The sequence below is a fragment of the Phocoena phocoena genome, chromosome 3, assembly GCF_963924675.1.
Source record: "Phocoena phocoena chromosome 3, mPhoPho1.1, whole genome shotgun sequence".
Taxonomy (NCBI): domain Eukaryota; kingdom Metazoa; phylum Chordata; class Mammalia; order Artiodactyla; family Phocoenidae; genus Phocoena; species Phocoena phocoena.
This window is the reverse complement of record NC_089221.1, coordinates 154,391,935-154,402,297: the sequence shown is the minus strand read 5'-3', so window position 1 is coordinate 154,402,297 and position 10,363 is coordinate 154,391,935.

Below are 10,363 nucleotides of genomic sequence, written 5' to 3'. Positions count from 1 at the left end.
ACGCCAGGTGCAGCGAGTCACGGTGTTAGGGCCCATACTGTGAAAGGGCCGTACTTGAAAAGTGTTGTCGTTGTTTCGGGGCACCATAGGTCCCCTTTCTTATCGCAAAGATGGCCTTTTCCTCTGCTCCTTTGGCACGCAGGGAAAAGGACTTCACGGCGTTCGGCCTATAGCCACTCGTGGGAGGGCATCTTCCCATTAACTTTCGAGAGTGTACGCTTGCAGCGCCCTCGATCATGACTGTTCTTTGAACACACTAAACTGCACTCTCATTTCGAGGAGGGAAGGCACTGCATGGGAACTGCTTGTTCTCTGAGGGGAAGCGCCGGCGCCTGTTCACTGCCTTTGGAAACGTTTTTGCCCCGCCACTGTGGGGCGTACGTTGTTCCGCTAAGCTCACTTAGCATCTATATGTGCTAGAAACTACTCTCCGGGGGAACACATCGCTGCCCAGATCACGCTCAAGGTATCACTCTCTTGGCGAGGAGGCACCTTCCACGAAAGCTGCGCGTTGGTAGCCTGCTTGCAAGTTGCGCGTTTCGTGACAGGACGCTCTTGGTGATGCTGGCCGAGCTGCCCTCTGCCTCCCTGCTCTTTGAGAAGCTGCTTGGAGGATACACTCAGCGCAGCCTGTGGGCAAATGGTAGGGCCTTCTGCATCTCTCAACGAACGAGTTGACCTGCCCTCGTCCCCGGTGCAAAGGGCCTAACCACAAGCGCACGCTCTGAGCCCTGAGGTCCACACGTCAACACTCCAAAGCCCTCACAGGCGTCACAGACGTCCTGCTGCCACCTCCCCTCTGAACGCAGCCTGCCACCTGGCTGGGCCTGCGTCTCTGCAAACGGTTTGTGGACAGAGCTCCTACCACTCTCCTAGCCGAGGGAGTCCAACGCAGGGTCTCCTGTAATGTTTGCAGGCAGCACCGTCTTGTGGCACATCTCTCGTTGTCCCTCACCGCCACCTATACGTCCTAAGCCGGGGCAACAGGCTACTGTGGGGATGGACGAGGCTCGCTTACTGCTTGGCCTCCGCCCCCAGAGAAGTGAGTGCGGCGGTAGAGAGGCCTAGTCAAAAGAGCTCCGGGACGTCTCCGTCCCAAAGTTGTCTTGCCCCAGAGCCCACAGATGTCTTCCAGCCCAGGACGGGATGCGTCGCTTAGGAGTTCTTTCCTAGGCTAAGCAGCGAACCGTGCCATTGCATCTGTCCACCTCGCGCCGGCCGTTGGCATCTCAGAGCCTTTTCCCACCAAGCTCCTTGGCTCTATTTTTGCGGAGTCCACTCACTTAAGGACCGCTCTTACTTACCGATGAGCTCACTAAGGGACTACCTGTATTCAGTATGCCCATCGCCTGTAGCAAGCAAGCTGGCGCCAAAGCACTGGCCTAGCTGCATGCAAACTGGGTCCGAAACGTGGCCCTGCTTGCCAGATACAACAGTCTTGACTGCACAGGGAGCCTCCGGAGCCTGGGGCCTGTGGGAGGAGGCGTCGGTTACAGTCCAAGTCACTACCTTGATCTCCGGAGAGTCTCACTGCCACCAGGGAGAATATTTAGTCTGAGAGGGCAGTCTGCCGAAAACGCCTTTGCGGTCCCTGCATTCCTCTTACGCTCCGGACCCCTAAAAGTAGCGGGGGCCATGCATTCAACGTTCCAAGTCCCTTCCTGCGGACCACGCATGCTTGTGGAGCGAGGCAGCCCAAGCCGGGCTGCTTGCATCCAGTTCATGGTCCTTTGGCGTCTGAAATGAAGGCACCCGGTAGCTCTCCTGGAAACCACCCAGATCTTCGGCAGGACCTCTACACGTACGTCAGGTGCAGCGAGTCACGGTGTTAGGGCACATACTGTGAAAGGGCCGTACTTGAAAAGTGTTGTCGTTGTTTCGGGGCACCATAGGTCCCCTTTCTTATCGCAAAGATGGCCTTTTCCTCTGCTCCTTTGGCACGCAGGGAAAAGGACTTCACGGCGTTCGGCCTATAGCCACTCGTGGGAGGGCATCTTCCCATTAACTTTCGAGAGTGTACGCCTGCAGCGCCCTCGATCATGACTGTTCTTTGAACACACTAAACTGCACTCTCATTTCGAGGAGGGAAGGCACTGCATGGGAACTGCTTGTTCTCTGAGGGGAAGCGCCGGCGCCTGTTCAATGCCTTTGGAAACGTTTTTGCCTCGCCACTGTGGGGCGTACGTTGTGCCGCTAAGCTCACTTAGCATCTATATGTGCTAGAAACTACTCTCCGGGGGAACACATCGCTGCCCAGATCACGCTCAAGGTATCACTCTCTTGGCGAGGAGGCACATTCCGCGAAAGCTGCGCGTTGGTAGCCTGCTTGCAAGTTGCGCGTTTCGTGACAGGACGCTCTTGGTGATGCTGGCCGAGCTGCCCTCTGCCTCCCTGCTCTTTGAGAAGCTGTTTGGAGGATACACTCAGCGCAGCCTGTGTGCAAATGGTAGGGCCTTCTGCATCTCTCAACGAACGAGTTGACCTGCCCTCGTCCCCGGTGCAAAGGGCCTAACCACAAGCGCATGCTCTGAGCCCCGAGGTCCACACGTCAACACTCCAAAGCCCTCACAGGCGTCACAGACGTCCTGCTGCCACCTCCCCTCTGAACGCAGCCTGCCACCTGGCTGGGCCTGCGTCTCTGCAAACGGTTTGTGGACAGAGCTCCTACCACTCTCCTAGCCGAGGGAGTCCAACGCAGGGTCTCCTGTAACGTTTGCAGGCAGCACCGTCTTGTGGCACATCTCTCGTTGTCCCTCACCGCCACCTATACGTCCTAAGCCGGGGCAACAAGCTACTGCGGGGATGGACGAGGCTCGCTTACTGCTTGGCCTCCGCCCCCAGAGAAGTGAGTGCGGCGGTAGAGAGGCCTAGTCAGAAGAGCTCCGGGACGTCTCCGTCCCAAAGTTGTCTTGCCCCAGAGCCCACAGATGTCTTCCAGCCCAGAACGGGATGCGCCGCTTAGGATTTCTTTCCTAGGCTAAGCAGCGAACCGTGCCATTGCATCTGTCCGCCTCGCGCCGGCCGTTGACATCTCAGAGCCTTTTCCCACCAAGCTCCTTGGCTCTATGTTTGCGGTGTCCACTCACTTAAGGACCGCTCTTACTTACCGATGACCTCACTAAGGGACTACCTGTATTCAGTATGCCCATCGCCTGTAGCAAGCAAGCTGGCGCCAAAGCACTGGCCTAGCTGCATGCAACCTGGGGCCGAAACATGGCCCTGCTTGCCAGATACAACAGTCTTGACTGCACAGGGAGCCTCCGGAGCCTGGGGCCTGTGGGAGGAGGCGTCGGTTACAGTCCAAGTCACTACCTTGATCTCCGGAGAGTCTCACTGCCACCAGGGAGAATTTTTTAGTCGGAGAGGGCGGTCTGCCGAAAACGCCTTTGCGGTCCCTGCATTCCTCTTACGCACCGGACCCCTAAAAGTAGCGGGGGCCATGCATTCAACGTTCCAAGTCCCTTCCTGCGGACCACGCATGCTTGTGGAGCGAGGCAGCCCAAGCCGGGCTGCTTGCATCCAGTTCATGGTCCTTTGGCGTCTGAAACGAAGGCATCCGGTAGCTCTCCTGGAAACCACCCAGATCTTCGGCAGGACCTCTACACGTACGCCAGGTGCAGCGAGTCACGGTGTTAGGGCCCATACTGTGAAAGGGCCGTACTTGAAAAGTGTTGTCGTTGTTTCGGGGCACCATAGGTCCCCTTTCTTATCGCAAAGATGGCCTTTTCCTCTGCTCCTTTGGCACGCAGGGAAAAGGACTTCACGGCGTTCGGCCTATAGCCACTCGTGGGAGGGCATCTTCCCATTAACTTTCGAGAGTGTACGCTTGCAGCGCCCTCGATCATGACTGTTCTTTGAACACACTAAACTGCACTCTCATTTCGAGGAGGGAAGGCACTGCATGGGAACTGCTTGTTCTCTGAGGGGAAGCGCCGGCGCCTGTTCACTGCCTTTGGAAACGTTTTTGCCTCGCCACTGTGGGGCGTACGTTGTGCCGCTAAGCTCACTTAGCATCTATATGTGCTAGAAACTACTCTCCGGGGAAACACATCGCTGCCCAGATCACGCTCAAGGTATCACTCTCTTGGCGAGGAGGCACCTTCCGCGAAAGCTGCGCGTTGGTAGCCTCCTTGCAAGTTGCGCGTTTCGTGACAGGACGCTCTTGGTGATGCTGGCTGAGCTGCCCTCTGCCTCCCTGCTCTTTGAGAAGCTGCTTGGAGGATACACTCAGCGCAGCCTGTGTGCAAATGGTAGGGCCTTCTGCATCTCTCAACGAACGAGTTGACCTGCCCTCGTCCCCGGTGCAAAGGGCCTAACCACAAGCGCATGCTCTGAGCCCCGAGGTCCACACGTCAACACTCCAAAGCCCTCACAGGCGTCACAGACGTCCTGCTGCCACCTCCCCTCTGAACGCAGCCTGCCACCTGGCTGGGCCTGCGTCTCTGCAAACGGTTTGTGGACAGAGCTCCTACCACTCTCCTAGCCGAGGGAGTCCAACGCAGGGTCTCCTGTAACGTTTGCAGGCAGCACCGTCTTGTGGCACATCTCTCGTTGTCCCTCACCGCCACCTTTACGTCCTAAGCCGGGGCAACAGGCTACTGCGGGGATGGACGAGGCTCGCTTACGGCTTGGCCTACGCCCCCAGCGGTAGAGAGGCCTAGTCAAAAGAGCTCCGGGACGTCTCCGTCCCGAAGTTGTCTTGCCCCAGAGCCCACAGATGTCTTCCAGCCCAGGACGGGATGCGCCGCTTAGGAGTTCTTTCCTAGGCTAAGCAGCAAAACGTGCCATTGCATCTGTCCACCTCGCGCCGGCCGTTGGCATCTCAGAGCCTTTTCCCACCAAGCTCCTTGGCTCTATGTTTGCGGAGTCCACTCACTTAAGGACCGCTCTTACTTACCGATGACCTCACTAAGGGACTACCTGTATTCAGTATGCCCATCGCCTGTAGCAAGCAAGCTGGCGCCTTTCCTTACAGCCCAGGTCACTATCTTGATCTGCTGAAAGTCTCTCCGCCGCCCCCAGGGAGACCTTCCGTTTGAGAGTGCACTCGTTTGAGAACCCTTTTTTGCGCCCTTCATTCGTCCTACGCTCCAGACCCCTGAAAGTATCGGGGGCTTGTCAACGTCCAAGCTCCCCTCCTTGGGACGACGCATACTTGTGGAACGAGGAAGCCTAAGGCGGGCTGCTTTCTGCGAGTTCGTGTTCCTTTGGCTTCGTAAATGAAGGCGTCCGGCAGCTCTCCTGGAAAACTCACTAAATTCTGCAGGGCGTCTACAACTTTTCCAGGCACAGCGAATCGTGGTTGTTAAATCCGATACACTGAAAGGGCCGTATTTGAAAAATACTGTCGTTCTTTCTGCGCTCAGTAGGTCCCTTATCTTTTTCGAGAGATGGCCTTTCTGTTTTCTCCTTTTGCACCGAGAGAAATACCTTCACCGTGTTCGGCGTTTACCCTCTCGAGAGAGGGCAGCTTCTCACTGCACTTTGGAGAGTGCCCTCCTGCAGCGCTCTCTAGAATGACTGTTCCTTGATCATACTAAACTGCACTTTCCATTCGAGGAGGGAGCGCACTGCATAGGAACTCTTTGTTCTCTGAGAGAAGTAGGTGGCACTACTAGGCCTGTGTATTTTGTGGTTCACTGTCTTTTGAAATGTTTTCGCCTCGGCATTGTGGGGCATACATTGTGCGGCTCAGCTCCCTTAGGAATTACAAGTGGTAGAATGACCTTCCGGGGGAACACATCGGTGCCCCGATCACCCTCAAGGTATCACTTTCTTGGCTTGGAGGTACCTTCCTCGAAAGCTGTGCATTGGTAGCCTGTTTGAAAGTGCTCCTCTCTTGACGTGAACGCTCTAGGTCACGCTGATCGAGACGGCCGCCTGCTTCTCTGCTCTTTGAGAAACCTGCTTTTAGGATACAATCAGCGTAGCCTGTGCAAAGTTCAGCCTTCTGTTTCTCTCAACTCACGACTTTACCTGCCCTCATGCCCGGGGCAAAGCGCTTCACCACAATTGCGCACTCTGAGCCCGACGTCCACACGTCAGTATTCCAAAGCCTTCACAGGCGTACTGCTTCCACTTCCCCTCTGGACGCAGCCTGCTGCCTGGCTGGGGCTGCATCTCTGCAAACGGTTTGTGGACAGAGCTCCTACCACTCTCCTAGCCGAGATAGTCCAACGCAGGGTTTCCTATAACGTTTGCAGAGAGCACGTTCTGGTGCTCCTCTCTTTTTCCTCTTCCCTCACCCTTGTCTGTGCTTTGTAAGCTGGGAGAACAGTCTTCTGCTGCGGTTGACGGGGTCTGCTTACTGTTTGTCATACGCCCCAGAGAAATGAGTGCAGCTGTAGAGGACTAGTCAAAGGAGCCCAAGGACGTCTCAGTCCAAATGTTACTGTCCACGTCACTATCTTGATTTGCAGAATATGTCACCGCCGCCCGGCAGAACTTTAGTTTGAGAGCACACTCCGTTTAGAACGCCTTTGTTCGTCTTTCATTTCTCCTACATTCCTGACCCCTGAAAGTAACGGGGGCCATTCAAAGTCTCTCGTAGACTCTCCAAAATCTGCAGGTGGGTCTAAGACAGGCTGCTTTCAAATTAGTGCTTTTGCGCCTCTTCCCAGTGTGTGTGAGATTTTATTTGTGCCCTTTAAAATAGTCTTTCTCACATCCTTCTGGGTACCCGTGAATTTAAGCCCTGCTGCCCTTCAAAGCAAATTTCTGGCATTTCATCTTCCTAGTGCAGGGTCTCCAGACTGGGGATCCTGTTGCAGGTCTCAGACCCATTGCTCCTTGGCCAAATCTCTGCAGTTGTAATTATCCTCACATTTGTGCGTCACCCCCCCTGGAGGTATGAGTGTTGACTATTCCACAACTTCATTCCTACTACCTATCTCAAGTTTGGTTCCTTCTTTACATCTTTAGTTGTAGAAGATCTTTTTTGCTAGATTAAGGTCTTTGTCATCAGTAGTTGCTCTGTAAACTTGTAATTTTGATGTGAAGGAGGTGAGCGCAGGATCTTCCTGCTCCTTCCTCTTGACCAAGCTCCACTTTTTCATTAATTTAACTTTTTTCAATTTTTTTTAAAGTTTGTATTATTTCTCAGAACATGGTATATCCTGATCAATGTTCCATGTGCATCAAAAAGAATATAGATTCTCCTATTTTGGGCCTAGAGTGTTCTATGAATGTTAATTCTGTCAAGTTTTTGATAGTTCTGTTCAAGGCATCCATATTTTTAGTGAATTTCTGCCTATTTTTTCTTTCAGCTAATGCAAGAAGAGTATTGAAGTTCCAAGTATTATTGTGGATTTATCAATATCTCTCTTCAGATCTATTAACTTTTGTTGCATATATTTTGAAGTTTGTGTATGTGTGAAGGTTCATACACATTTAGGATTGTTATGTCTTCTTGGAGAATGGTTCTCTTTTCCATTTGTATTGATTGCTCCACTATATCCCTGACAGTATTGTTCTGAAGTCTAATTTATTTGAATAAATATGATGACCTCAACTTTCTTTTGGTTACTGTTTTCATGACATCTCTCAAATTTTTAACTTTTAACCCAAGGTTTCTCAACCTCAGTACTAATTAAATTTAGGGAGAAATAATTCTTTGTTGTGGGGGATTGTCCTGTCCATTTTAAGATATTCAGCAGTGTCCCTGGCCTCTACCCACTAGATGTGAGTATCACCTCCTCGTTTTGAAAACCAAAAAAGTCTTCAAACATTGCCAACTGTACCCTCGTGAGCAAAATTCCCCCACTCTCCTTTATAACTATTGTTTTAAGCTGTTTTTTTATTTAAAATATGTTTCTTATAGACCTTATAGGTATTACTTCGATCTTGCTTTTTTCCCCCAAATCTATTAACAGAGATTATTTAGGCCGTTTACATTTACGTGATTATTCATATCATTGGGTTAAAATCTAGCTTCTTGCTGGATGTTTTCTATTTATTCAATTTGTCTTATTTTTTTCCCTTCTCGTGCCTTTATGGATTTAACTTTATGATTTCTCTTCATCTCCTCTATTGACTTCTTGTTATTTAAACCTCTTACTTTATACTTCCCCTGTAATGTAGCAATCTTATACGTGTATATTCCCAATTCTTCCATCTTGTTGCCATTGTTGTCATACATGTCACTTTTAAATATGCTAAATTCACAATACATGCAACCTTTGCTTAAACAGCTTCTAGAGTGATAAAAATAAGGAATAAAAAGATTTCACTTTGCCTTTATTTATTCTGTTTCCAACGTTTTTCATTTCTTTGTGTAGATTCAGTTTTCTGATATATATTGTTGTCTTTCAGCCTGATTCACTTACTTTAAGTTTTCTTGGAGTGATGATGAATACTGCGGATGCCAAACAGTGACCAAAGCTCATAGCTTCCAAGAAGGTAGCCAGTTGGGAGTAGAGGGGGAAAAGGTGAGGTGGGTGCCTCGGTCCCGTTCATATGACCCACCCCACCCAGGCAAGTTATGGAGTAGACATACCTCAGATGGCCTGCAGTCCTCCCTCTTCCCCTCCCCAGATCCAGAAGCAAGGAAGAGTTTCTGAGATCTGAGCACAGGAAGTAAACTCTTCAACGAAAGGCAGCTGCCTCCAGGAATAAGGAGGAAGTGACCTGACGGGCCAAGTCCGCATTACCAATCCCAGTGGGGACATTCCCAGAACTGTACAGACAGGAAATATGGGCACTGCCCTCTTCTCCCTGCTGGACCAGATGCCCTAGACCTGATCTCTCCCAAATGATTATTTTTCTCTTTTCATGTAACCACTGCTTACTTCCCAACACATCCTGTACTCCTCAAGGAAGGTCGGGGTAAGAAGTTGTCTCTGTCCCCCACACTAGAGACAGGTAATGGGAGGGAGGAAGCAAGGGAGGCAAAGACCATTTGCAGCCACCCTACACTCCTGCCTGGTCCAGGTGCTATGGTTATTAAAGCATTTAATTAAAACTTAAAACCAAGTTCACCCAATGTTAAAGGATAAATGTAGGGGAGAAAAAGAAGAGAGCAGAGTGAGCCTGGGGAAAAGGAGGGAAAAGGGCAATTATAGAAAAGAATGGGGATGCAGGAAGGGAGAGAGAACCGTCTCTACAAGGTCTGAGGGCCAAGGGCCCAGATGAATGAATGTGCCTGGAAGACCTCTGACTTCCACTCTAAGGACAGGCAGGAGTTCAAGATTCAAGTTTCCTGGGCCTGGGACTAGGCCCTGCTGGGTCTGATATTTGTGGGAATGGGGCGGGTTCTGCGGTCTGGAAAATGCAGGAGACGGTGTGCCCAGGACAACGTGCCCTGAAGGAGTGTACAAGCTCCAGAGGAAGAGGTGGGATTTGAAGAGTCTAAAGCAAAACAAAACAAAACAGCAAGGGGGAACTCGGGGTTTGCTTTTAGCCCTAAGGAAGAAAATCCATCCTTCACAGGTCCCTTCAAAAACAAGAGACTCAAAGCCCCTGCTCCTGGTCCTGTGCTCCTCCCACTTCTCTTGTGCTTTGCCTCTGTGGTGAAAGGGGGACGCCAGTATTTCCACCCCGCTTCTCTTCAGAGTAACTGCTGGACCTGAGTGTATCTACCACTTCCTCTTTAAAGAAAAGAAGTTAAAACACGGTCCACAGGACTATGATACAACCAAACCTCTACTCTGGCTGACCCCACTGGGATCCTGCCCTGTCAATCTGAAGCCCAAGCACCAATTTTCATCCATTACCTCAGGCAAGTTGAATGTCTCAAGTTTATGGGTGATAAAAATTAATTCCCACAACTGTAATTAGTGGAGTTTGTGCAGGCAGCACCAAGCATTTCTGGGCACAGAGAGTGAGGATGGCTACACCTTTAAGCCCATCCTCCACAGTCCCCCTGCAGTTCCTGAGCTCACCTGCAGGCCGCCATGCAGTGTCGCAGTCTTAACTCTGGCCACTTCTCACCTGTGAACAAATCCCAGATCCTGGAAGCCAGCCTTGCCCCCACACCTGACCATGGTGCTGGGCCTGGGTCTCTGCCAGGATCCTGCAGTCAATGCTACTGCTTTATCTATTCTGCAAGTAAGAAAAACAGCAGGTTTGAACCACTGAAGCTATTATATTATGACTATTTTTAACTTTAAATATACACCCTGCCAACTTCCAGAAGCAGCAGCCACCTCTTCAGTATACTCTTGGGGATCAATTCCTGTCTGTTGGTATTTGGTCTTTAGGGATGATGTTCAGGCACCTGCAGCATCTGCTTAGGGGAGTGTCCCTTGGGCTTACAGTGGTATCAGAGGGAAATTTTCATTTTTCATACACTGAATTCCTGTGGGGAGGAAGAATTGCTGAAATAGCTTTTTTGTTTTTTTGGTTTGGTTTGGTTAAAGAAGTGAGG